Source organism: Panthera onca, chromosome C2 (assembly GCF_046562875.1).
Source record: "Panthera onca isolate mPanOnc1 chromosome C2, mPanOnc1 haplotype 2, whole genome shotgun sequence".
Lineage (NCBI taxonomy): Eukaryota > Metazoa > Chordata > Mammalia > Carnivora > Felidae > Panthera > Panthera onca.
The window spans coordinates 74,400,995-74,428,845 of record NC_138347.1 but is presented as its reverse complement, the minus strand read 5'-3'; the positions used below and the strand labels follow the sequence as shown (position 1 = coordinate 74,428,845).

The following is a 27,851-nucleotide window of genomic DNA, read 5'->3' as shown; positions in this document are numbered from 1 at the left end:
AGCAAAGCCGGGTTCTCTTTGTGTGCGTGGCCAACGGGTCCTGGGAAGCTTGGGAAGGATGACACCCTATCTCGGGCTGAGCACCACCGGACTTAAACGGTGCTCGGGAAACTTCTGCACACGCTCAGAGCCGGATTCCAATTCTGGCCTTCCAGACTCCCATTCTGGACAATCCCAAATCCATCGCAGTGGGAGTTACTTGCAGGCTATAAGGACAGGAGTGACCCAGAATGAAAACATCTATTATTATTCTTTTTTTTAATGTTTTTATTTATTTTTGAGACAGAGAGAGACAGAGCATGAGTGGGGGAGGGGCAGAGAGAGAGGGAGACAGAGAATCCGAAGCAGGCTCCAGGCTCTGAGCTGTGAGCACAGAGCCCGACGCGGGGCTTGAACTCACAGACCGTGAGATCATGACCTGAGCCGAAGTTGGACACTTAACCACCCGGGTGCCCCGAAAACATCTATTTTTAATCTCTTCTCCTTGGAAAAACATTCTACGTGCAACTTCCATGCTTTGGATTATGGCTACTAAGGGCCCCCGATGACAGCTTCTGTGAACATGCTGTTCTGTGCAACTCAGCACACAGGCTTCTCACTCAATAAGTCATGACCCTTTAATGGATTGCGAAATCAATTTAGTGTGAGGTGTCGGCATTTTTGCTTAATGGAAATAAAAGAGAATACAAAATATCCGAGAGGCTCTTGCACAGTAAGCGTGGTACCACGAAACGTTGCTTCTGTATTGTGTCACTGGCTTGTGATAGAAAAGGTACTCCTCACCGAGTGTCCGAACCCAAAAAATGTATGAAAGCCACTGTCTTAGAGAATCTATTGCCCCAAACTGGAGAGCACTCCTTTCCTCTTGTCCACGTCCCAGATTTTGAGAGCATGTTTGCAGTTACGTTGGGGAACTCGATTAATGGGAATAAACCGTTACATCCCTCCTAAGAGAGGTTGCCGTCTACAAGCAGGTGCAGATTCCCATCAGTCCATCAGAGTGCCTTCCTCCTGTTCAAGCCCTACTGTGCCTGAAGCTTGCCCCCACCCCCCCGCCCATTCTTATTCCTACACTTTGATAGAGCCTCACGTGATTCAATTCCATCTTCCGGGGACGCACCGTCATTCCTCTGTAGTCCTGGAAACTCCATAGCCTTTCACAATTACTGTGCCACAGACTTACACACCTGGAGCTCCTGAAGTCTTTGTGGAGGGAAAGGAACCGCCTTACCCTCTCTCACTACCCACTCCCTTTGTCCTTCCATACCTAAGTGTCCAATTTCCCCTTTTGCCCATTTGCCAGGAAAGATGGCCACTCTGGCTTCCATCAAGGATTCTCTCTCATCCACGACTTGCCGACTCTCCTAGCCCCAGGGTCCATTACTCTGGCCACAATATCCCACCACTGTGCCTTGTCCCCTGCCGGGTCTGCCTCATAGACCCGCTACCAGTGTTCTGATCACACATGAAGACTGTAGCTAGAGATTTCTGATCACGCATAGTTAAGAACTGTGACCAAGCAGGCTAGCCGAGGGGTGTAGGCTGGAGCGTGCACTTTGGCATCAGCAGAACCGGGTCCAAGTTTCGGTGCTATTGCTTTCCCGGCTGTTGACCTTGAGCAAACTCTTAACTTCTCCAAGCCTCATCTGTAAAGTCAAGATAATGCTAACACCCACCTCAAGGGAGTTGTTAAAGCCCATTTTTTTAAAGATTGGTTGAAGTTTCTGTGATGAATCCTCCTTGTGTATCTTATGAATGGACTTCACCAAAAAAGTCTTTATTCTCTCAATGCTTTCAGGAATCCATACTACCTCGGGAAGATATAAAAAACAGAGACTTTCTGAAAAATATGTATGTCTAACAAGTCAAGCCATTCCCAATACCTTAGATGTATAAAAAGTAAAAAGCGAGAAACAAGGAGGGGAGGAAGGAAGAGAAGGAACTTTCTACATGTGGTCTGACCTCCCGAAACGTGCCACAGGGGTCTTGTTATCCTTCCTGCTGTGACCACGTCCCTTGGTCATGGTGGAATCTGAGTGCTGCTGGTGGTGGATCTTGAGGAAGCAGTCTTACTCCTTATCTGCACCACACTCCACAGTGTAGCCAACTCTTCCGATCTAGGGTCTCCCCCTTAATCTCCCACTGTCCTATGGAGCGTGCTCAGTTTCCAGCTAAGGAGCCGGAAGCTCACTGAAGTGATCGGATATGTTCAAGACAGAACCGGCTCGGGATAAAACCCAGACTCCAGTTCGGACTAGCCCTTTTCCCCTAGACTACAGGACTCAGTGGTGATCCATTCCTGGAGAGATACTCTCCCTCAGCAAGTGCTGACCATCTCCTCCCCTTTGCGAAACCCTTGCGACGCTCGTCAGCATCTCCCCCATGTCTTGGAGTCCTTGTATACATCAGCATTTGGGACGCCAAAAGGCAACACAACTACAACATAAAATACAGCGGTTGAAGATTTCCACAAGGAGTGATCAGAATGTATTCTATTCTGTGCTTGTGTGTTGTGGTCATATATAAATGCTTCCATCGAATTCCCATAGAAATCTGTCAGCCAGGAAAGCTGAGGACGGTTGCTGAAGAGGGTTGCTGCATAACCGGGTGGGCTTGTCTGGACACTAAATTCAGCCCTGAGCTTCCTGGTCATCGAGGGGAAATGAACAAAGTAATGATAAAGCAAGGACTTTCTATTAGAAAGTAACTCTCCCACCACCCAAAATAAACACACACACACACACACACACACACACACACACATTCTAAGACAACTGGAAGCCAAAATAGAATTGGCCTCTCATATCCCCATCCTTGTGGAGTTACAAGGCAAGGAGTGGTCAGGAGGCAAGGTATGTCTTTTAGTAGGGGGCTTACCTGGGCTAGTAAAACGTAGGAATCTATCCCATTCATAGTCACAAAAATTCATATGGCTGTCCAAGAAGTCAAAAATACTCATTTAAGTTGAAAAACTTGAAGGCAGTAGAAGAGAGATTTGCCCCAAATATCTTTGGAAAACTATGGTCTAGAATAATCCACACTAGCATGCTGGAGGTATTCATCAAATGCTGCCCAACAAAATTTTTAAAAAAGACCCACATTATCCATTTTCATATATAGAAAACCTGTGCATTTCATATTAACATTCAAATGACTCAGTTGCTAGAATGCCAAATAAAAGTTTAATTTCTGAGCCAGTTAAAAGTTCTGGCTTTCTAATCTGGTTTACTCTGTTAATCTACTTACTATACCTTTTTTCAGAGATGGTGAGTGAGTGCCCACCTCCTTCCTAGGTCTGTCTTTTCAAATCCAGAATGAACAGGATCCTAATAAATAAAAGGACTTGTTAGTAGAGTTAGATTTTGGGGTTTCGAGGGGTTTTTGTGGGTTAAAAAAAATCCAGAGGTTCTCTTTTCCTCACTCTATTTAAGCCTGGAGAAAAAGAAATTAAAAAAGCATTCTTGGTAAGGTTACTTTCACAAAGCCAGTGGGAACCACAAAACCTCCCCCAAGGCTAAATCCTTCCTCAGGGCTGGTTGGTGCGAAAGTCCAGAGCTAAGGGATTCTTTCCTCTGGCCCTTAGAAATAGGCATAATTAGGGCTTACACGGAAGTTATGATACAGTGGTATCATATATAGCAAGAGTCAGCAAACTATGTCCAGTGAAGCATTCCTAGCTGCAACACAGACCATATGCCCTGCAAAGCCAACACTGGTCCCTTCCAGAAAATGTTGGCCACCCCCTCCAAGCATCTCACCTTGATTCTCAGAACTGCCCACAGAGAAACAGCCTCCTGATTTGATGGTTACGTGCACTTCACAAAGAATGAGGGTTTGAGATTCCTCCTGGAATACTACCTGCAAAGAATACCAATTTACTGGGGTGAATGAAGGGATGGGGGAAGGGACTAGAGAGAGGAGGGTTAGAAAGGTGACCCCAAAAGAAGAAAATGAGTCCAAAGGAGGGACCCCTGCCAGGGCCAGTGCACTAGCACTGCACAGGACGCCCCGCAGCCCCACCTGCTGCCCCTCCTGTTGTCCCCTGCTCCGCGTACCCCCTAAGGTCCTTGGCGCACACAGTGGGGGATGGGAGCCAGCTGGCACCAGCCCCTGGGAGGCAGCTGCCCGCACCTTCTCCCACCTCTGTGGGCAGCGATATCACTTTGGTAGGTTGATATCGGCCATGATTGAGTATTTAGACCACAAAAATAGGCAGAAGCCACAAATCGGAGCTCTGCACCCCCCAAACTGATTGGTAAGCATCTCCCAGCACAGCCCCGGCGCAACCACCCAGAAGTGGAGGACTTGGTGTCCCTCCCTCCCAGCGGAAGGAGCGTTGGCTGCTGTCGGCTCCCCAGCTACATCTCTCTCCCTCAGACAACTGCCTGGAGCTGAAGGGAACTGCCACACCCCAGGTCTGCTTCCTTCCCTGGGGCACCCTCACTGCTGGTTCCTGCCTGGTGAACAGGCCAGACCCATCCGGGCTCAGAGGGGCTCCACGCCAAAGTTCCCCCTTGGGTTCAGCTGAGGCCTTGGCTGCGACAGCCTCAGAGAGACAGAGAGGGATAGAGAGACATACAGACAGAGTGATCCAGGGGCCCAAATGCTCCCCACCAACTTCTTCATCTTCCCCTGTCTTGACTTGTCTGTGTTGCTGACGGTTCTTTCTAGAGGTTTTTTTTCTCAAAAGGCCTGGGCACCCAGGTAAGGCTTGTTTTGTTTTACTCTGACCAGCAAGACAGCTCTAGTATTTTTCAGGCATCTTCGAGTCCCCGTTATTAGAGGTGTGAAATGTGACCCCCATCTCCTTTCCGTTCCTTTGTAACTAATGTTTCCCTCTTTGTACTGAAGAGGGAAAGAGGTTCTCTTTACACGTGCCTTTCAAGAATTTTATCTGGACAGGCTTAGGTATATGGCTTTCAGTGCTAGTGACCCCCAACCCCCCCGGTGTTGTTTGTAAACCTTAGACCCCGGTCTTTCCCACTCAGGGCAGTTATCTTCTATCATTTGTCTAATTATTCCCTCTCCTTCAGCTATTTCTTTTTCTCCTCCTGGAACTCCGGGGATTGATATCTTAGGTCTGCTGACATTAGCTACCTTCTCTCTTATTGTCCCTGCATGATTTCCATCTCTTTGTATTCTTGTTCTATGTTTGGGACTTTTTTTATAAAGTATTTTTAATATATTATTATTTTTAATGTTTATTCATTTTCGAGAGAGACAGAGAGCAGGGGAGGGGCAGAGAGAGAGGGAGAGAGAATCCCAAGCAGGCTCCATGCTGTCAACACAGAACCTGACCCAGGGCTTGAACTCACAAACCATTTGAGATCATGACCGAAATCAAGAGTCGGACGCTCAAACGGCACCCAGGCGCCCCTGTTTGGGATATTTTTGCACTTGATCTTCTAAGTCTATATTCTGCCTTCATTCATTCAATGATTATTTTCGTTAAAAATATGATTTAGTTCCTGGAAGTCCTTTTTTGGGACTGTGTTTGAAGGTCCTTGTTACTTCTGCACAGGCTGTCAGTGTTATTTCCTTGAGGAGCTGTTCGGTGGGTTCTTCTTCCCCCTCTCTCTGCCTGCTGAGCCCTCTTACGTGCACAGGTTTCTTTTATCTGTCCTTTGAAGCTCAGGGCCAGCTTCTAGGGGTTCCTTAAGTGGCAGCAGTCCTGGGAGTAGCTGTATATAGGGAGTCAGTTCTGATCAAGGCACCAGGAAGAAAGAAGGGTCTCAGCTCTGCTGTCTTCCCAGGTTCAGCTTCTCCTCAACAGCCTGGGACCAGGGAGGTCGCCCATGAATGCTGATGGAGCCCAGCACCCATCACACTTAGAGCCTCATCTCTGTGCTCTCCGTCTGTTGGCTCAGAGGGGAGCTCAAAGCTCAAAGCTGTCCAGCTGCCGCTCCCTTCCCTGGGTCTGTTTGTCCTCACCCCTCCACCACCATCATTCCCAGTGGTTGCCTCATGGAGAGAAGTACCGGATCGGAGTTGGAAGTCAAGGGCAGCCAATGTACCATCTTATAAAAATCTCCATCCCACCCTCAGCCTCTTCACATAAATGAAGGACAAACTTGATCTGCGGTCTCTGGCAGATGCCCAATCTGCTTAGAAGACCATTAAACTCTTTGTTCTCCACTGGTTTCTTTGGGGGAAGCCCTTCAAAGTTATGCACAATAATTTGATTTTTTTTTTTTTAATAATTGGATTTACTTTAAAGCTGTGGTCACTGGGAAAATAACTGGGCAAAAAAGATAGAGTCCAAAATGCACGTGCGTGTGTGTGTGTGTGTGTGTGTGTATGTGTGTGTTCTCCCACATCCGCAGATCTACAATACACCAAGAAAAAAAAGTTTGCACGCACAACACCAAATTGTTTTCTGTAGATGATGAATCTATGAATAATTTTTACTGTCTTCTTTTTTTCTTATCCAGATTGTCCAATATTTCTGGTTTATGGAAGACAAAAGAATTATTCTCTTCAATTGTTCATTCAGCAAAACACGTTATATAATGTTGGCTGATGCTCACGAGCACTTTTCCAAGAGTGTGAGGAGGATGGTGGCGAAAGTCCTTGGCCTCTCCATCTCCATGTCTGTACAACGAGGTCCCATCTCGAGGACTCGATGCTTTCAGTGGACTCACCAGGCTGTTAGCAACCGGTGAGGGCAAAGGAAAACCATAGACAGAAGCTTCTTACCCACAGTCACTCAGGACAGCCCCACCCACGTGGAATGGGGTTCAGAGGCAAAGCTCAACCATCCCAGCTTCCTCTGGTCTCTTCAGATGTCTATTACTGGCCCCAGTGGACTGGACAGTCTCCCAGAGCAGAACCATTTCCAGTTTACTGCTGAATCTCCAGCACCAGGGACATGGTCTGGCACTTTGTGGCCACTCAGTAAACATAGGTTGAATGAATGAATGAATGAATGAACGAATGATTGCATGACCTCTCACCTCACTTGATACTATAGGACAGGTTAGTAGATGGCATTGCTTGCTTTGAGGCTCTCTTTGAACTTGCAATCCCATCAAAGTGAGGAACAAAAAGTTGAGATGTATAGAAAGATTTCAGCTCAACAAAGGGGGCTCATACTTCTCATTTGTTAGGAAAATTTCAGTTCCTGTTGGTTCATACAGGAGGCTTCTTTCAGAGAGCTGAGTTCCCTGGCAAGGGGCATGACCTAGAAGGGGCTGACTATCTCCTGGGAAGGTTGCTATAGAAGGGGCCACGCTGGCTATAAAGAGAGACCAGATGTCTAAGTTTCTTCTAATTCAAACTCTATGGCAAATGCAATTCCTGCTTGGGAAATATTATGCAAATTTGTCTCTTTCTCCCAAAAATATTCTTCAACCCTGAAGTCATTCCTCTGCTTATTAACACTCTCCTTTGAGGCAGTCAAATATGATTCAAGGGAACAGTTGGGTGTGTCCTTGAAGCAACCAGGGGAATGAGAGTCACCTCTTAAGAAAGCCTCCTTTGGGCACCCTGGACTGGTCTGGAATCCAAGAAGGGGAGTCCGATGGAACTGTCCCTGGTCTGCTCCACAGGTATCTGCCAGGCCTCACCCCCAGGAAGACATGCTGTAGAACGGGTGACTATTTTTTTTTTAATTTTTTTTTTTTAACGTTTATTTTTGAGACAGAGAGGGACAGAGCATGAACGGCGGAGGGTCAGAGAGAGGGAGACACAGAATCCAAAGCGTGCTCCAGGCTCCGAGCTGTCAGCACAAAGCCCGACGCGGGGCTTGAACTCATGGATCGCGAGATCATGACCTGAGCCGAAGTCGGACGCTCAACCGACTGAGCCACGCAGGTGCCCCGAACGGGTGACATTTTAAATACGCACCAACTGATACTGCGTGGGCACCGGCCACTCCAAACCGATGTGGCACTGGAGACACAGAGTGGGGTCTGCAAGCAGCCCGTATTCGGTTGCTGGGTCCTGGGGAGGTCCTGGATGGGGGCTGGGCAGTCAGTGCAGCAGCAGGGAGGCACTTAGGAGCCTAAGAGTAGCAGCTCTGTAATAACGGGCACAGAAGTCTCTGAATGGTCTACGAACCGGAATGGCCATACCCAGTGCATACGAGCTAGACACTGGCCCTGCTCTGAAACCACTTCTAAGCAGGGTGACCCTCAAGCAGAGGCTGCAGCCCAGTGCCTCCAAGCCGCATTTTATGGAGTTCTTTTATTAGTCTCTCATGGAACCCGTAGCCACATCATAAAATTAAACACCCCACTCTGTACACCAAGTCCACTGACTTCTTGAGCCCCGATTAGCACTGGGCTTTTCCCTCCGGGTGTTGTGTTACAGTAACATTATAACTGTCAGAAAAGGAACCTTTGCTGGGAGTGGTCAAATCCTTCAGACCACCTCGGCCGCGGCCACAGTGTGTCACCCTTTTTCTGAAGTCCCTTTGCCAGCTTCCTGTCAGCCTCTCTCTGCATCTTTCATCCCTATCCCCCCCCCAACCCCCCCCCCCCATCTCTCCCTCTGGGTCCCTTCCCCTTCCCAAGGCCCTCCAGTGCTATAGAGCCCCGGGGTGCTCAGATGCTTGCCTGGAGACACCCGTCAGGGTAGCCCCAACTCACCCCTGAGGATAAATTTAGCGGGTGGGTGACATCCCAGATGGAGAGGTTATCTTTAGCCTGGCGGAGGTAAGGAGTCAGTCTGGGCCATGCGGGACCCAGCAGAGGGAGCGGGGAAGGAGGAAAGGAAACACATACTAGAGAATCTACAATATAGCCAGGCTCAAGTGTACTCAGGTGGTAGAGAACTCAGGGTGATGGCGTGCTTCCTGAAACATGAGGCTGTTCCGGGAACACCCTGGAATAATGGCCTGTTTCATTCTGTCCATGAACGAGGAACAATTTTAATAGCAGAAAATATGGCTACATTATGGGCAGGCAGTATAAAACCACAAGCACACATGTTCTTTTAAAAAAAAAAAAAGCAATACACTCAGCAAGATCGGTGGTTTTCAAGCTTTCCCATTCATATGTTTACTACTTGTTCATTAGTTTGGTTGCCTGCAGGTGCTAAAGGTTTAAGAGTTAAGAAGAATGTACGGAAAAAAAATTTACGTGGAAAACTTGCATTACCTGAATTAGGGAAAAGGCCACTGCCATTCGGTTTTCAAGGTAGGACATGTCAGTTCGCCTCAGGAATACCAAGGCATCAGCTTAGAAAGAAGCGGGATGCCTTCTTCTGAACTGTTCAAGAAAGATTCTAGACTCTTCCTTACGGAGATCCAAATAATGTTCCTTGTTATCATCCCAATATAAGAAATCCTTCCTTTTCACTCACAAAAATTTTTCCTGCTGTCATTTATACCCATAACCTCTAGTCTGGCCTTCTTTGGTGAACAGTTGATCAGAATCGTAGTGACTGTGAGGGGAAACCAAGGTCTCAGTTCGAACCTGAGCTGGAATTCTGACGTGTCTGGGCTTGTCTGACACAACTGCGGAGAGGCCCAGGGGCCGCCTGGGAGCTTGTTCTGTGGGAAAGGTGACCTGAGAGACGGTGGTTAACCGGAACATAGTCCTCACCACTGGAGGGGAAGAGCAATTAATTCTGAGTATCCCTTGGCCAAACATGCAGTGGACTCCTATCTGAGCCTTACAAGAGCAGCAGGACCATACAGAAAAACTGAGAAGACCATCGTGTTAGAGTTTTGGGAGAATTCAGAGAGCAGGTAGTGGAGCTTTGGGACTGCACTACCAGACTTCACACACAGGGAAGGGAGACAGGCAAGGAACCTTCTTCCTCTTTCCCCAGAGCTTTGACTCCAGAATGCCTAGGGGTGCCCAAGTGTAACTTGAGTGGCCGGCAGGAACAGGTCCCAGGGGCTCCTAGGACAACTCAGAGGGGTTGTGCAGGGGGCTGGAAATGCTTTGTGGTGTACAACCACAGGGTACAAGAAGACATCTGTCCTCAGACAGTGCGACCCGGGGGCACCCAGCTTACTGTGCCATGTTCTTACATAATTAAGTCACATTTCGTCCTTTTCTTTTTTAGATGAAATGATGCCAGTTTGGTCAACCAGGCTGTTGTGGGCACCCTTTATTTTAACATTACATGAGTGCATTTAATTGAACATTATATGAGTGCATTCAAGAAATGGGGGGTTGGGAAAGCCTCTGATCTCACAGATGCCCTGCTTATGCCTTGATAGATTTCCTCCTTATTCAGCTAGAAGTTACTTTATTCATCTCTGTGACTCTCCCTCCTAGCAGTATACAGCAGAGTAACCAACAAATGACAGGACATTTATCAATATTTTAAGGGGAGTCTACCCAATAAATACTCTGCTGATCTCCATCGGGTCTACTTATGATCCCCCTAGAGCACAGTGGTACTTGCTAAAATGGCCTAACATTTCCTACCCATATCCAATCTGTGGCCAACCACATCTCCTTGGATCCTTTCTCCACTACCCTTGGACCAGACCTGCCTTTTTCAAGATAGCATCTGAGGTATCCAGATTTTATTATTACACCATTATTGCTATGCATCATCATAATGTACAAGACAAGTTCTCCAGTTCTCAAGGTCAGTGGAACCCTAAAACCTCTTTTCCAGATCACCAACAACCCTAACACCATCACCATCGCCTGCAAAGGCATTGAGGGTGCTCACAACAACCTTATTAGTTCCTCACAGAAAATACAAAAATATTGTATAATACATGGCACCTCGGGGAAAAGAAACTCTGAATGATGGCTGCCTCTGGGCTGGGCGATGATGAGCTAAGGAGTCTGCTTGGACCCCGGGGAATCATTTTAATATGTAAATCATGTGCACGTTTCCCATTTCCAATTAAAATGCTTTTAAAGCAAGTTCTAAACAAACGGAAATACAACGAAGAATAAGACACAGTCCCGACCCTCTGAGCAGTGACGCTGACAGGTGTCCATAGTTGACACCATACCCTTTGGAGTCAAATGTCCACACCGTGTCATTGGCCCTATGGAAAGCTGAACTGAAATCAAGAAGGATTATGCAATGATCTGTCTGGCTCTGGGCCCTCACAGTTCTTTCCTCATAGCTGGGGTGACAAGACTTCCTGCTATGCCCAGTCCCCGAGACTAATCCTGTTCCTAGGCTGGAGGGATTTTAAGGGACTTCGGGCTTAGGTGACGGACTCTGCCTTCGTATTCTCTAGGCCGAGGGTGGTCCAGACCTTCTCTGGTGGGGACACCCGTCGTCTCCATTTTTAGTTTGCTTGATCATGAAATCTATCAAGGTGTAAGCAGGGCATCCGTGAGATGAGAGACTTTCCCAACCCCCCATTTCTTGACCAAATGCAGTTACTAAGAACCTCTTATGGGCAGGATATTCAACCAGGCCTGAGGCGAAGTGAGTAAAGAGGGGAAGGAATAGACCAGCGCCCTCCAGAAGTTCACAGTCCAGTAATAAAGATGGATGGAGTCCAGAGCTGAGAGCTTTACTGCACATAGGCAAGTGTGACAGAAGAGAGAGGGAAAGATTGCTTTCGGTGACTAGCACGCTGGAGCTGGTGGGGTTTCAGTTAGCAGTAGATGGAGACCACCGGATCCAGGCTGAGGCCTGGGAAGGTGATCCCATTTCACACAATATAAAGGCTCTGCACTTCCTTGGGGAGAACACAAAATGGAAGGTGAAAGGAGTCGCATCCTAGGAGCCTTTCTGTGGAAACTGCCTTCCTCTCATTTTCGCGTCTGTCTGGTGAACACCTAGGCTTCAAGTTCCATCCCTAATAACACCCCTGCCCCCAGAAAGCCCACTTGGGTTCCCCCAGGCAGAATTACTTGTCCAGGCTGCTGCACTCACCAGGCTCGCTGTCTGTTCTAGAAAGTCAGGGACATTTAGAGGTTGTGCACAGGCTGTGGTGGTGCCATGCTGCCAGGGTTCAAATCCTGGCTCAGCCATGGACTTCATGAGTCATCTTAAGCAAGTTGCTTACCCTCTCTGGGCCCCAGCTTCACCTTCTGTCAAATGGTGTAATAATGGCACCTCCCCCCTAAAGTCACCATGAGGATGGCGTAAGTTAGTGCTCCCAGAGCATCAGAACAGGGCCTGCCTTGGTGTCTGCTCTGGGCTACTTAGAGCCCCAGGCTGCAGTGACCCTTCCCTGGACTGTCCTCGGGACCTCCAGGACCTGAGGTCCAGCGTCACGGCTCTTAATCTAGAAATCTCTAATGAACCTGCCGGCTTGGAGGGGCAGCTATGCAATTACTATCTTCCGAAAGGAGGAACAATACAGGGCCATGAAAAGGGGGAAAATGAGTCAAGTCCAAATGCAAACACAAAGCAACACCCACGAAATGATGGGGAAGGAACTTGCAAGGGTCAGTGTAGGGGCTGAGAATTTGCCAGCCTTAGGAAGAGAAATACTCCCGTCAGCCCGTTCCCTCTCGCAACAGGGCACCAAGCCTTTGGGAGTGAAGGATTCTGCCCTTTCCCTCCAGGCTACGCGCGCCGCGCCGCTCCCTCCCCCGCGGGCGTTCCCCCTCCCGCCCCCCTCCGTCCCGCCCCTCCCCGCCCCCGCCTGGCCGCGGCCCTGACCTCCGCTCCCACGCGGGCCCGCAGCCGACGGGCTGGCGGGCGGGTCAGGAAGGGGGAGACTCGGCTCCCGGCACCCGAGATCCTTAACTGCAGCTTCCAAAGCCCTGGCTGATCCTAATCAGTGTGGGAAAGGAGCGCGGGCCGGCCCGCCTGCCGCAGACGCCGCCTCTTTTCGTAAACTTTATCGCCGCGCACAGCCGCTGATAAAGCACCGTAAATAAGCAGGCGGCCGGAGTGTGCCTGGGCCGGGGCTGCCGGCGCACGCCCGCCTCGGCCCTGCGGCTCCCGGGGGAGATGAATCACGCGCAGAGTTGGAAGGAGTTCCGAGTTTTCCTTCTCTGCAGATCAGCGGCCATAAATAACCACGCATTCCTTCCCTGCCCAGAAACCCCCTCACCTTTTGTTTTATGGATTCAATAAAAAAGCCCAGGAGTTTTCCTTCTGGCTGCCGGGCCACCCTCCCCATCTCCGGGGAGGTGAGTGTGCTGGCCTGAGTTACCCTCCCGCCTCTGGTTCAGCTCTTTGGGCCTGGGCTGGGCCTGTTACCTGCGTCTCCTTTATCTCAAATCCCCTTTGGCTCCTGCACAACCCAGAGGGGCTGGAGCAGGGCAGGGAGGGGCGACCTGCCGCCTCTAGGGTGTAGGTGATGAGAACCTGTTCCCCGGAAAGTCACCTTGGACTTGAGTGCATGGTGAACTCTCTGAGGCCAAGTCATAGCAGGAGCCCTGGCCTCCGTGCTTGGCCCGCACCCCAGGATTTAAGGCAGAGAGAGTGCAAGACCCTGGCTGCAAAGGACCCGAGGGACCCCCACCACTTACACTATAGTGTATTCCAAAGTGGAAGTGTCTTAGATGCTATTTGGCAGATCTCATGATCTGTATTCTTAAGTTCTTGAAATTTTGACTCGAGGGGGCCCCCCAATTTAACCTGTGGCACAATTTGGAGACTGAAGTTTGAGGAAGACTGCAGGAACAGGGATGAATATAGAAAGAGGGATGTGTAGAGCGTCCAGCTCACCAGCTCTGTCACAAGACCCTGGGCCCTTGCCGGGCTCTGCTACCACCTGGCTCAGGGGCCTCCTGCAGCCACTGACCCTGTGTGGGCCTCAGGTTCCTCATCTGTCCCCTGAGTGGATAGTACAAAAAGGATCCTCCAGGGGCGCCTGGGTGGTTCAGTCAGTTGAGCATCCGACTCTTGGTTTCAGCTCAGGTCATGATCTCAGGGTTCGTGAGTTTGAGCCCCACGTGGGGCTCTGTGCTGACAGCTCAGAGCCCTATTGGGCTTCTCTCTTTCCCTCTCTCTCTGCCCCTCCCCCACTCGCACGCACACCGGGGCGCTCTTTCTCCCTCAAAATAAATAAACTTTATAAAAATAAATAAAGCGGGCGCCTGGGTGGCTCAGTCGGTTGAGCGTCCGACTTCGGTTCAGGTCATGATCTCACAGCTTGTGAGTTCGAGCCCCGCATAGGGCTCTGTGCCAACAGCTCAGAGCCTGGAGCCTGCTTCAGATTCTGGGTCTCCCTCTCTCTCTACCCCTCCTCCGCTCATGCTGTGTCTCTCTCTGTCTCAAAAATAAATAAACATTAAAAAAAATTTTAAGATTTTTTAAAAAAAAATAAAGGGATCCTCCAGCTTTCCTACTGTATAGGAAATAACATCCTGCTTATAAATCACTACATTTCTGAGGTGCCTTCTCACAGGCCCCTCTGAGAAACACTGTTTTGTCTCCTTGGAAGAAACCAGGGCATGGCCAGCTTCTGAAACTGACCTCTCGCTGGTGAGGTTAGCATTGAACTTTACCCCTCTTGGAAGTCACAGAGGTCCAGAGTCCCTCAGGCCAGAAGGGAATCCACCTGTGAAGCAAAAAGCCATTTAAAAATAAAATCCTGCACACCCTAACAGCATTAGCTCGGTGCTTCTTGGGGCCCTCAGTGTAAGGGGCCCAATGACTGTGGTTCTGCTTCAGGTGGGAGGGAGGCACTGGTTGGCTCGGAACATCTAATCTGGCAAAGACAATGTTTTCCCCCAGAAAAAATAGAGGCTAGGAGGAAAGGGGCCTCTGATGGCAGATCTAGAGACAGCAATCCCTGATGGCAGTCCTAACGAGGTTGCCTGGTGTAAGTCTCCCTCAGAGTATGTGTGGGTGCGGAACCACCCCTCCAGCCACCACAGCTGAGAGGAGCTCACTCACCAAACAGAATCGGACAAAGGCCCGCTTCTTCCAGGACCCATTTCTGACACTACGACATGTCCCAAGGGAACGTGTGGCCCCAGACAGACTTCATATCCTGATCTCTGGACAGAAAGCCACTCAGTGTTGTTTCCCTCATTTGCATGATGTCAAAAAAAAAAAAAAATGAGTCACACTGAATTGTCATTTGTTAAGAAATTTTGGCAAGAGCCTCCCTACTGAGATTGGAGCTGATTTCTCAAAAAGGAATGCACAGGAACTCGAACCTTGATTTGTTATGTGAATGTGATCAATGTTTTAGGCCTCAGTTTTTCCATCTGTGAATCCTGACGTGTTTTAGGGTTTCTTTCCACTCTAACCTACTGGGACTCTACCGTAGTCAGGACTATCATAAGTAGAAGGAAGATTTTAAACTTTCCAGGACAGAGATGAGTTAGGGAAACTTATCTAACGTGACTCTTCCACAATTGTTCTTGCTTTCGATTTTGTCTGCTGTTGTGGAGGTCAGCAACCAAGGCCAAAAGGGAGGGAAATCAAAAAGATCGGGTTCCATGTCAAGATTGGGCTATTCTGCCAATTAGTATACAATAAAAGCGGCTCTGAACCTTTCACAACCACAGAACTTGGTAGAATTTGATGAAAATCACGTGCTCCTCTCTCCTTCCCCCAAATGCACATACAAATACATACTTGTCTTTGCAGCTCATGTCAGGGGTTCACAGACCCCGGAAGCCCCAGCCACGGACCCTGTTAGGAAATATTAAATAATTCGTATTTAATAAATTATTGATCCTCTGTTTCTGTATCTGTAAAAAGGAAACACCATTCACCCCCAACCAGTGTCCTGGAAACAGAGGAGGATAAATAGAGCTGTGCTATTAAACCTATGGGTTCTCTGCCTAGTAGCCATGTAATATTGATGCAATCCTATTACCATCATCTGCCATCGTCATTCTCTCTTCTGCTTCATGGGATGTAAATTTCTGTGCAAGACAGCAGCAGTCCTGTCTTGTGAAATTCCCGAAGCAAACCCTTCTGGTAAGCCAGCACTATGTCTTCATACTTGCTTGTTATAGACGTAACGGGTCCCCATGGAGACCAAAGAGAAGGCTAGAGGTAGCTCTGCCGGGTAATAACCGCCGAGGTAGGAATGTCCCAAATGATCCCCTTGTGGCTTTAAAAGTCAATGTAACTTTCCAAAGAGTCTTCCTTTCTCTCAGAATATGTTGTAACATTAGAGAAATGAACTCACAGAAACAAAACCAAGGTTTAGGGGAAAAGCTCTTGATGAAGTTATCAGTCATATATTAAATAGAGTCAGTCCATTTGGTCCAAGGAGCCAAACCTCAATTTCCATATCAGCCACATAATGAAGGAATTAGATTAGGTTCTGTGGCTCTTCCTCTTTCTGGGTCTGCATATTCTTTGAGAATGGGATGTAAGCTGTGGCTCCCGGCAGAAAATATACACACGATGGACACCTACTCTCACGCGCTTTGACTTAAAATTTTGGGGCCTTGCAGAGCCCTGGCGGCCCGATTATGGAACACGAGATTCCTACCAGCTACACTCCCCCTCCCTCAGGCCTCTTCTGCCTCAGCTGTTGAAGGCTCTTGGGATCCACTGCTAAGTCCATCTGTGGCTTCGGGGCCAAGTCCTTGACCATTTCTCAGAGCCTCTGCAAACAGAGGAAGGAGCGAAGTTCTCTTCTGGTGGCTGCTATGAAAATAGCCGTGCTTTAAACGCTCGGCGTGGGGTCTGTTTAGGAAGCAAAGCTCCGACAGCAGTCTCGCAGGCAAGAGCATAAAACTCTTAAGTCAACATGTTTTGTTTTGTTTCTTTCTTGGAAATGAGGAACGACGAGGGCTGGGGGACGAGCGCAGGATGAAGTGGAGGGTGTGGTCAGAACATGCAGACAGCACAGGGCTTGCAGAAGGGGTGCTAAGGATTTGGAGGAAGCCTGGATGAGCGGCGATCTTCCCTGGGTGGGAAGTTCTGCAGCTTCTAAACAGACAGAGGGGCTCCTCCTACAGCACCTATGGCCTGCCTTACTGTGGTTCAGAAATAGTCCCTGCCCCTCCCTGGGGAAAGATGATATTTCTCCTCCTCACTGACATCAACCTTGGTCACAGGGCTTGCCCTGGCTGGTGAAATGAGCAGAAGTGACAGCCATCACTTCCAGGCAGAAGATTCAAGAGCCACCTTGAGGTGTCCCACACGCTCTTCTCCCTCTGCCACAAGACCACCCTATTCCAAATCCACCACCCCATCAGCCTGGTCCCAGAGTGAAGGTGACCCGGAGCGGACCTGCTGTGAGCCTGTCAGAAACCGCAGGAAGTGCTAGAAAAAAGGCACCTATAGTGGGTTGAATGGTAGCCCCCCAAAAGATATGTCTATATCCTAACGCCCCAAACCTATGAATGTGACCTGATTTGGAAAAAGGGTCTTTGCAGATGCAGTTAAATAAGGATCTTTAGATAACGTCACCCTGCTTTACCCGCACGCGCTCTACAACCAATGACAAGCGCCCTCATACAGATGAGGAGAAGCCAGAGGCAGAAATTGAATGATGCAGCCATAAACCAAAGAATGCCGGGAGTTACCAGAAGCTGAAAGAAGCAAGGGAGGATCCTCCCCTAGAGCTCTTGGAGGGAGGCTGAGACCCTGCTGACATCACGACTTCAGAATCGTGGCCTCCAGAATTGTAAGAAGATAAATTTCTGTTGTTTCAAGCCACCCCGTTTGTAGTCATTTGTTACAGCCACCATAGAAAACGAATGCCCCACCTTGGCAAAATATCTTTTCTTCCTGAGTCCCTCCCTCTAATGTAATTCGCAACGGCAAGAACTACAAACCAGTATACTAATGGATTAGGAAGAAAGCTTCTCTTTCTCTCTATCCAGTCCCTAGGGCAGGGCCGCGATTACGTTTGAAGGGGAGAATGCCAGCTCACAAAACCCGACTGGTTCACTTCCTCTCCAGAGGGGACACCCGCAGTGAGAGAGGTTGAATCCTTGATTATGGGCTGTGCACAAACTGATGCTCAAAATAAACAGCCCCTGGAATCAAAGCTCAGGGGACGGGGCAGGGAATTTTAGAGTCTCAAGGGTGGAGAGAGATCACATCCGACATCTTCAGATAGAAGTTTTAGCGGTACTTTAGAGAGTTTAAAGGACTTTTGCACCCTTGTTTATTTTTTGGCTTTGTTGGCGACACTGAGGCCCGGGGAGGGGTGCAGCCCGCCCAGGGTCACGAATGAATTAGGGGCTGATGCCTGCTTCACCATTCAGCACAGAAAGGTGTTTCCTTCTCCACAAAAGTCTGGCTGTGGGCCTCTGTGCTTCCCACCAGGAACAGGGCTCTTACCACCTAACTGGTCTGGAGGGCGTAGGTCTCTCATAAGGTTTCACCTCGCCTAGTCTGGGGCTTCACTCCATATCATTTAAGCATCTTAAAATGCATGTTCATCCCACACTGAGCACTGTTTTTATCTAGAAACATTTCCATAACTCTTTTAGAATTTTTGCTTTTGAAAGTAGTTGCTTAAACTATCTTGTTTGGTTTTAGTTTCTTAAAAAAAATTTTTTTTAATGTTAATTTATTTTAGAGAGAGAGGGAGCAGGGGAGGGGCAGAGAGAGAGAGAGAATCTGAAGTAGGTTCCAGGTTCTGAGCTGTCATCACAGAGCCCACCGTAGGACCTGAACTCACAAGCCATGAGATCATGACCTGAGCTGAAGTTGGACGCTTAACCGGCAGAGCCACCCAGACATCCCTAACTTGTTTGATTTTAGATGTTCTACAATGGTCTCAGCAATCCTCATTCAGACTCAGGAAAATCTAACCATAGATTGTTTTCAAATGCAACGGCATGCTGATGGATGCTGAATTTCATGATTAATCAGATTGAAATCATGCTTCCTTTTGTACAGATTTAATTCAATCAATGCCAATATTACAGATAATGCAGATATTGGTTATCCCCATTTTATGCTTTCAAGCGGAAGGACCACTCTCCCGAGGATACCCAACTATGAACGAAAGAAGCCAAGAGGACTGCAGCCCAGGCACCCAGACTCCAAGAAGAGCCCCCCTTTCTGTTGAGCACAGCAGAGTTTCTGTTCAAAAGATTCACAGCCTCTCAAAGAATGACTAATATGTCAACAAGGCACAGAAGTCAGCTTGAAAGCACTCCCACTGGTCAAATCTGGGGCAGTTTATTTCTCAAAATAAATAATGGTAGTAATACATTGTAATTATTGAGGAAAATAGGAATCCCTAAGTCCATGCTAACACAAAAAAATAGAGAAGAAAGAAAGTTTTTCCTTACAGTAAAATACCAACTAATAGATGAAGAAATGATGGAATTTTAAAAATCACTATTCAGCAACCATCTTAGCAATAATTAATTCATCCAAGAGATACCAGTGGATGTTGAAACCTGGGCGGTGGGGGAGGAGTTGAATAAGAAATGGGAAATTTGCATAGTTTCAGAGTACCACTACACAAAATTCTCATTCGTGACAAAGAGAGAGTAATTTTTTTTTTGTATCTTAGAGAGAGAGAGAGAGAGAGAGAGAACAGGGGAGGGGCAGAGGCAGAGGGAAAGAGAGAGAATCTTAAGCGGGTTCCACACCCAGTGCAGAGCCCAACGTGGGGCTGGGTCCCACGACCCTGGGATCATGATCTGCGCAGAAATCACGAGTCAGACGCTCAACCAACTGAGCCACCCACGCACCCCAAGAGAGACTAATTTTATAATGAAAAATCAGGGGGAAATATCAGACAAATGCAAATGGAGGGACGCTCTACAAAATAATCAGAATGTGACATTCAGAAGTATCAGAGTTGTAAAAGTCAAGGAAAGACTGAGGAGGCACTCTGAGTGAAAGAAGTGGGAGACAGGACAACGAAATACAACAGGTGATCCTGAACTGGGTTTCTGTTGTAGGGACCATGATCTGTCAAAACCTGAACAACACCTGAAGCTGGATGGTAGGAAGGCATCAGTGTTAATTTCCTTATTTTGATGATTGCATTCCAGTTATGTAGGAGAATTTCCTTGTTTGTAGGAATTCTACATTACAGTATTCAGGCTCAGGAAAGAAGTTCTTTGTTTCATTTTTGCCAACTTTGTGTAAGTATGAAATTATTTCAAAATAAAAAACTTTTAAAAAAGTAAAAATAAAAAAATAAAAATAAAAAACTTTAAAGAAGAAATGTAGACACAAACAAGTCAAAGTAGTGAATGTTAAGCATATTTTTGTCACTGTTTCCAAGAAATAGGCTGCCTCCGTCAAGGACAGGGCAGTAACCTGTCAGCTGAGGCAGACTGGTGCAGCGCTAAAAAGACATGCGCTCAATGAATGTCTGAAAACGAGTCCTATATCTTTGCTGGTTGAAACTGATGATGCCTGAATGTCATTCGCCATCAACCTTTAGTTAGCAGTGGCTCTTCCATTTGACCTTTAAATCTGACCCATTCAATGAAAAAAAGTTCTGAAAAACAAAACACTAAAGGGTATTGACATGGTTCCCATGTAAAATGAACACTTCAATAAATGTTTTTTAAGAAATCAGAATCTAATTTTGTAACACGAATGATGATTTTCTTCAAGGGGGGGCGGGGGCGCCAGAAATGAATGTGCTATCATCACAGTGTAAGAGGAACAGAGGCAACACCGACTTACCACCGCACAGAACAATGCACATTCCTGTGCTGGATTCTCCTGTGCGTTCTACTGCCATTACTCCTGAGTGACGAATTTCCAAAGAAACATTTTACAGTGTGTATGTCGTCTTGTCTGCTCACGATTGGCTTGCCCGCCCTCCCTCCTTCCCTTCCTTCCTTCCTTCCTTCCTTCCTCAGTGCATTCCTTAATGCACTCAGCATTGTCTGGGTCAGTCGGAAAGTCTATTTTTCTTGCAGACTTTAGGAAATCTACAACACCTAGTGAACCTATAATTAAGCTTAATATAACCTGGAGAAGGCAGAAGAGGAAGAAAATGAAGGCTGTGAATAACTGGCAGCGTGTAGTTAGCACATACCCATTTCCTTTGCGGAAAGGTGACGAAAGCCTGCAAACATCTAGAGTGCCCTCTGTGTGCTGGGTCTCAGATCTCTAGCTGTTTCAGCTTTTCTTTTTTTGAAGAAATGATGCTCCTGGGGACTGTTTGGAATATTGCCAGGGAGTCCCATAGGAAGCCGCGCAGACCCTCCTTTCTCTCCAAGTAGAATAGGCTGTCCCTGACTCACAACCCTGCTGTGATCCAAAAGTTTTGTTTTTAATTATTATTTAGAGCGTGGAAATATTGTGAATTATGGTTTGGTTTCCAGTTTAGCTGCAAAAGCCCCCCATAATTAGTGTATAAAGTAACCAATACGCATACATACACGCACTCCAATGTCATCGTTAGAACCGCTAAGGTGGCATTTTCGGTAACGGTCCGAGTCTAGTGTTCGTAGTTCTGACACTACCTTGATGAAAATGATACATGTTGACAGATGGCTCCTTCACTTGGAATTCTGATGTGAACAAGAATGTGGTGAGGGCTCACAGTAGGCCATTCTCTCACTCTCCCCGACAGGCATAGATCCCCCTCCCAAAGCCTACACTGAGTTTTATTATGCTCTCATCATTGTCTTTTTATTCCACTGCACACACCTCTTGTTTGTTCTCTCTCTCTCTCTCTCTCCCCCTCCCCCAACCCCGGCATAATCCGTTTCACTCAGCCCAGAAAATCCGACATTTGGGCAGAAAATAAGGACTGAAAGGAAACTGAAGAAAGTAGATATCGCTTTTTTTTAAGATTTTATTTTTAAGTCATCTCTACACCCAACATGGGGCTCGAATTTACAATCCCAAGGTCAAGAGTTCCATGCTCTGCTGACAGAGCCAGTCAGGTGGCCCTGAAGAAAGTAGGTATCATTGATCATTTCACCACTAAATACATTTTTCATTTAGAATGCTTCAACTGATACTTGGTGAAACAAAATATCTTTAGAATATTCTACTTATCATGATAATAAAGAAAAGGAAAAGGAGGAGGGAGACCTAAATAGCTATATTGGGATCAACTCACTGCTGTAACCACACTTGGCTATAAATTTACTAGATGTGACATGATTTAAGTTTCAAAAAATAAGACCATCACCAGGATGATCTCATTGAAAGTACAAATGTCCTTGAAATTCTTATTCTGTGTTGGGGAGGGGGGGGAGGAGCAAATCCGTCTGGTATTCTCCCTACGTGTTCTTCTCCAAGACAAAGTTTCTAAAATAATCTCAGACGTGGTGTAACATTTGCCAGACAGCTGTTCTAGAGAAGCCAAGACAATAATCCTTGGGTCTATCATAGTCTTTTGTACTTTTTCTCCCTTCAGTGAAATCTGTGTCCAAGCCATTTTATAGACGCATGTTCTGCAAGTTCAAAAATCATCTCTAAGGAGACTTGATGTGACTTAAGGCCTTTTATGCTATTCTACTGACCTGGTTAAGAAAACAGTTTCTTGACTCATTGGCAAAGCGATGGACCACAACTCTGTTTTCTAGAAGGCAGATGTCTGTGAAGATGAAGCTTCCACTGACGTTCACCAGCTCCAAGATGCACCTGGTCTGAACGGTCCTCTCTCCATCCCTAAGACTGCTCCCATCCAGAGTAGATGAAACCCTAGGACAGAAAGTTACAGACCTGTTGATCTTAGAGTTAGCAGAAAACTCTAGAAGTCATATGGCCTGGCATCCTCCCTTCGAATCTTTTGGTTACCCCTATTGTCCAATAGATATAAAATTTTCTAGAACACTAAATTCTTTCTACCAATAAATGTGTTCAGAATCCTGTGACTATTTTAATACATCTGGCTTTATCTTTCCTTCAGATTAATGTCTTGAAAGAACTTTAGAAGAAAAAGGGTTTGTGTGTTTCCATAGACCTAGATATAAAACCTTGAGGTCAGCCAGTTCTCTTCAAAACGCCAGTTTTCTGACGCTAGTGCTCTTAAATCTTCATCATCTGTCAAGGAACAAAGAGGACTGTTAGTAGAAGAGGAGACAGAGAAGCACACAATATGGGCATGGGGACTGGAGAGCAGACGCTGCTCTCAGACAGAAGCAATAAGAGAGAGAAGTGTTCCCAGCTCTCTTTGAGGCCCCAACAGATTGTGGCAGGAAGCAGATTTCTGGCCTTGGAGAAATTGTTTTCTCTTGTCACTAAGCTTTCTCCAGGTCTACCAAGAAAAAGGTTAGTGTATACATTTCCAAGGGCTGCCACGAAAACATACCACAGACCAGGCGGCTTAAACAACAGAACTTAATTTTCTCACACTTCGGGGGGCTAGAAGTCCAAGATCAAGGCGTTCACAGGGATGGTTTCTCCTGAAGCTTTCTTCTTGGCTTGCAGACATCTGCCTTCTTGCTGTGTCCTCACATAGTTTTTCCTTTGTGCCTGGGTATCCCTCGTGCCTCTTTCTATGTCCAGCTTTCCTCATCTGCTAAGGACACCAGCCAGATTGGATTAAGACCCAGCTTAAAAGCCTCATTTTAACTTAACCATCTCTTCAAAGGCCTGGTCTTCGTATACAGTCAGTCACATTCTGCGGCCATGTTGAAGGGACATAATTCAGCCCATAACAGAGAGAGTACTTTTCAAGTTAGGATGCTAAAATCCAAATAATTAGTAAATGTCAGTGTTTTTAAAATAAGCGAAATAAGAAGTGTGATTGAAAGTATAACTGGAGCGCCAAGGCTAAGAGATGAAATACCACGGGGACCAGTCAAATGAGACACCTAAAAATCGTGTACCGTGGATTCAGGCACGGATTCTGCGAAGGAACGATACCTAAACCCAAGAGGGCGGCTGTTGCTGCATCCAGTTCATCTGCAGGAGTTCAACGACTGGTCACAAGATAAAAGTTTGGGGTTTTAATAAATAAATAAATAAATAAATAAATAAATAAATTGAAACTATTATCATTTCACTATGTAATCAATATTGAAAACTCGCTCATGATATCACTGGCATTCCTCCTTGGGTCTTCGGTCTTCGGGCTCTGGTGACTACCTTGCACTTACAGCAAATGTCCATGGTGCCTAGCACATTTCTAGTGCTCATTACCCGCATGTGGCTGTCATACTAGACAACGCAGATCTAAAGAGTGGTCAAGTCCACGGTGGCCCAGGACACTGCCCTGTCTTACGCTCCAAAAGGAAGTCTGAGGATTTAATGAATGAAGAGGAGGGGTTTGAAATTAAAGACATTTTCTTAAGGTTCTCGAGAGCGGTCAGTGCTTTCTGGAACTCCTAGAGACGCCTAGAGACTTGTGAATGCAGCCCCATCAGATGGTGCCTTTCCAGATTCAAAGGCTGTGGGCTTACCAAGGACATGACTCAGGAGCAGAGCAGCCAGAGAGGGACACTCACCCTCCTCTCATCACTTGGCTCTGTCTTGGTAAATAGAACCAAGACAGGGCGCTCAACTCAGCCTTCTCTTCTCCACCACCTGGCTAGAATTTTGGTCAAATCATCCAAGCCCCTGCCTAGTAGGAATCAAATAGACCCAATAAGAACAATTTTGTTACCTGCCCTTGCCTCTCTTTCCATGCAGGTTACCTTTTCCAGGGTCCATCGCCATGGAGGTGGGAAGGAGGATATTTCCTGCACACTAGCAGGTGTATTGTGAAGAAGCATTGAACAGGAAAACAGGGATCAGTGAATGGTTGGTGAAAAACTCTGGAAGTCAAGTAGCCTTGTAGGATTACTGACTTTGGAAAGCGGGGCATCCCCTACTCCCTAAAAGGTTTTAAAGGCTTAATGCATGCCCAGAGATAAAGCAAGTAGCCTAGAGCTTGTTTCTCTCCTGTTAGTTCTCCTGAGAGAAGTCACCTAAGAGTGTTCTTCTATATTTTTATTTTAGAGAGAGACCTTATGCACTAGTGGGGTGGGGTGAGGTAGGACGGGAGGTGAGGGGGGAGGAGGGGAGGGGCAGAGGGAGAGAGACAGAATCTTAGGCAAGCTCCATGCTCAGCGCTGAGCCCGGCACAGGGCTCGATCCCACGACCCTGGGATCATGCCTTGAGCCAAAATCAGGAGTCAGATGCTTACCCAACTGAGCCACTCAGGCGCCCCCACCTAAGTGCATTCTTAATCAGAATTCCATTGTTACCTACACAGTTAAGGCTTGCCCTAGCAACACTCCTCATATCCCTAACGTTGGCACCTCCCATTGACATATGACATCCATTATGCATATGAAATCATTCGACTCCAACAAGGTCCCCGTGAGAATAGAAAACTGAGGCTCACAGAGTTGGCAAAGTTAGTGGGAGGATTTAAAAACGGGTCTTCTGACCTCAAATGTACATAAATAGTACACAAGGTCATTGATATGTAATCTATGCCTGGAACGTGGGGTCGATAAACACCAAATAAAAGTTGGTTGAATGAATGAACAAATGAATAAAAAGAGACCGAATTTCTCGAAATTCCTCAGAAGACACCATTTCTACATTCAAGTGTGAGATCACACTTCCTCAGGAAATGTCCTGAGGAAAGGGTCTTCACCTGATGAATATTGCATAGGAACAGCAGACAGCATTTCCTTTAGTCTAGATTTCTTTCTAAAATTAGCCATAGAAGTCCTTTGAGAACAGCCATCTCTGTTTCTCCAGGCTTCTTGCAACAATGTACAGACATCTCAGCAGCTAGTGCATACCATCAGGCAAAGCAGCCTTCACTGGAAAAATGTCTTGTCCACAGATGACTTTGCTCAGCTATAGAGACAAAGGCAGCCAGCTGGCAAAGGTGCTGGTCTAGTCAGCCTCTGTCCAGGTCTGTGCTTTCCTCACTTACCTGGAGGTGGACATTGCCAGGAAAGAAGTTGCCAGCAAGGGATTCAAATGAATTCGACAGAGGTAACTAGGTGGGAGGAACAAACCAGTTACAGAGAGAAAATTGCCTATAGACTATTTTTGGTCTTCAAGTTCAAACCCACTTTCTTTATTTCTCGGGCAGGGCATGGGGGCAGGAATCATTCAAGTGTTTTCAGACACCCAATATTCAAGCTGGAAGAAATTTATAGATGATAACAATAATAATAATTAGTAATAATAATAACAATAATTGCAGCTCCTACTTGGGTATCCCCAGAATGATACCCCAGAGGGTATTGAATGGCACCCTCTAGAGCTCTGCAACCCTGAAGCCTTGCTCATTTCACAGGAGGAAGCAACATGTATGTATGCTTTCACTTCTCTGATCAAGAAACTGATGTTTACTAACTCTACCACACAGCAAGTTATCGACAGAGATGATTCTAAGATCTTGACTTCCTCGTTTTGAGTCTGGTGCCTGTGCAAGCTGACATGGGCTACTTACCTTTTGGAAGCCGTGGGTGATTTCAGGATACCCGCCTTTAAAGACCTCACAACTAATAAGGGGGGAGTTAGCAGCAGAAGAACGTAGAAACGAGCACATCTGCACATTCAGGTTCAGGGTAACGTTCCCATCATCCTCTTGGTTGTCCTTGATTTCTCCTTCCTCTAGGCGCTTGTCCAATAGGTGGCCACGCCCTTCCATCTCAGCAGAGCCTAGTAGTTGAGGACGGGTGCTCACACCACTGTCTGATCTCGGGCCAGTGTCTGTGCCTCAGTTTCCTCCTCCAGAACGTGGAGACAATAACAGAACTCGATCCTGGGGTTGTTAGGAGAATTAAATGAGTTGCTGTTTCTAAATCATCTCAAACAGTGCACAGCACAAGAAAGCATAGGATGCAGGTGTTTCATAAAAGTCCGGATTATGAACCAGCCACCTAGCTGCAGTCACTTCCTACGGTATCAAAGTACTCTTGCTGAACCCCACGTCTGCTTCCTGTCTGCCAGGCTCCAAGTGACCTACAGCAATAGCTCTCAAACTTCAGTTTGCACAAGAATCCCCTGGGGTGCTTGCAAAAAATGCAAACTTCTGAGCCACTCCCTGGACTCTGGTTTAAAAGGTCTGGGTGGAGCCCAGGAATTTACATTTTTAACGAGTACCCACAAGAGATTCTCATGTAGGTGGTCTGACAGCAGAATTTGAGAAAGGGTAGCTTCCCGGATGAAGTCTACTTTTAGCAAGGCTTTCAGTGACCCTGGTCAACTGGCCCTTGTCCACCATTCCAGCCTCGCCGCTCAAAACTCCACCCCCGGTCCTGCCAGCCAGACCTGCGTCAGGAAAAATAAAAAGCCATGTTAAAGTCAAGCCCAATTGCATTTCTCTATATGACTGCTGTGTTATAGGAGATTAGGAAAAAACAGCTGAGTTGACACCCAGCAAAGTCTCTGTGGCCGTGCCGTTGGGTCACCATGGGAACGACATCTCTGTGACTTAGTTCTGAGTGTGCATACAAGCCAAGAGGGACAGAATGCTTCATGTCTCTGAGTTTCTGTTCTCTTTCTGAATCTCCCTGAGAGACCTGAACCGTTGTTTTCTTCCCTCCACGTAACTCAAGGGATTGTCAGTTCTAAATTTGGGGAGAGAAAGGTGAGAGGGGTAGAACAGAGACGTAAGTAGGCCTAAAGCCAAGGGGACAACACGCTGAGATAAACAGAAACATTAAGGTCTAGGAATGCCCCTGTTCCAAACCACGAACTCATCCACAGAAGAAAAAGAAAATTATTTTCTCTCACGGCAAAGCAACTTAAGCCTACTTGATGTGAGACTCCCTAAAAACCAAGTTTTCACAAACCAGTCCCAGAAATGTATAATACCTCTTTTTCCTAGTTACAGAGTCCAAGCACTTTTAAAAGGGGTTTTAGTCAGAAAACAAAAGTGTCCATTAAATTCCACTATGGGAAGCGTCCCTCTCAATGAATTCCAGGTTAAACCCATTTGTTTTTGTATCTAAAGTTGACTCCATCAGGGGCGCCTAGGTGGGTCAGTCGGTTAAGTGTCCAGCTCTTGACTTCGGCTCAGGTCATGATCTCGCGGTTCGTGGATTTGAGCCCCATATCAGGCTCTGTGCCAGCAGTGTGGAGCCTACTTGGGATTCTCTCTCTCTCTCTCTCTCTCTCTCTCTCTCTCCCCCCCTGTCTGCCCCTCCCCCGTTTACATGCTCTGTCTGTCTCTCTCTCTCTCAAAATAAAGAAA

General features: G+C 47.0%; 1 long non-coding RNA gene across 1 annotated transcript; it reads right to left on the bottom strand.

Moving 5' to 3' along the window:
- Positions 1-289: 289 nt before the first annotated feature.
- Positions 290-27,255, bottom strand: LOC132683531 (uncharacterized). Its single transcript, XR_009612277.3, has 6 exons — positions 26,103-27,255; positions 22,221-22,401; positions 15,424-15,480; positions 14,311-14,395; positions 3,759-3,858; positions 290-3,326 (listed from the first exon to the last, which is right to left on the bottom strand). It is a non-coding gene; the product is annotated as an uncharacterized LOC132683531 (long non-coding RNA).
- Positions 27,256-27,851: the final 596 nt, after the last annotated feature.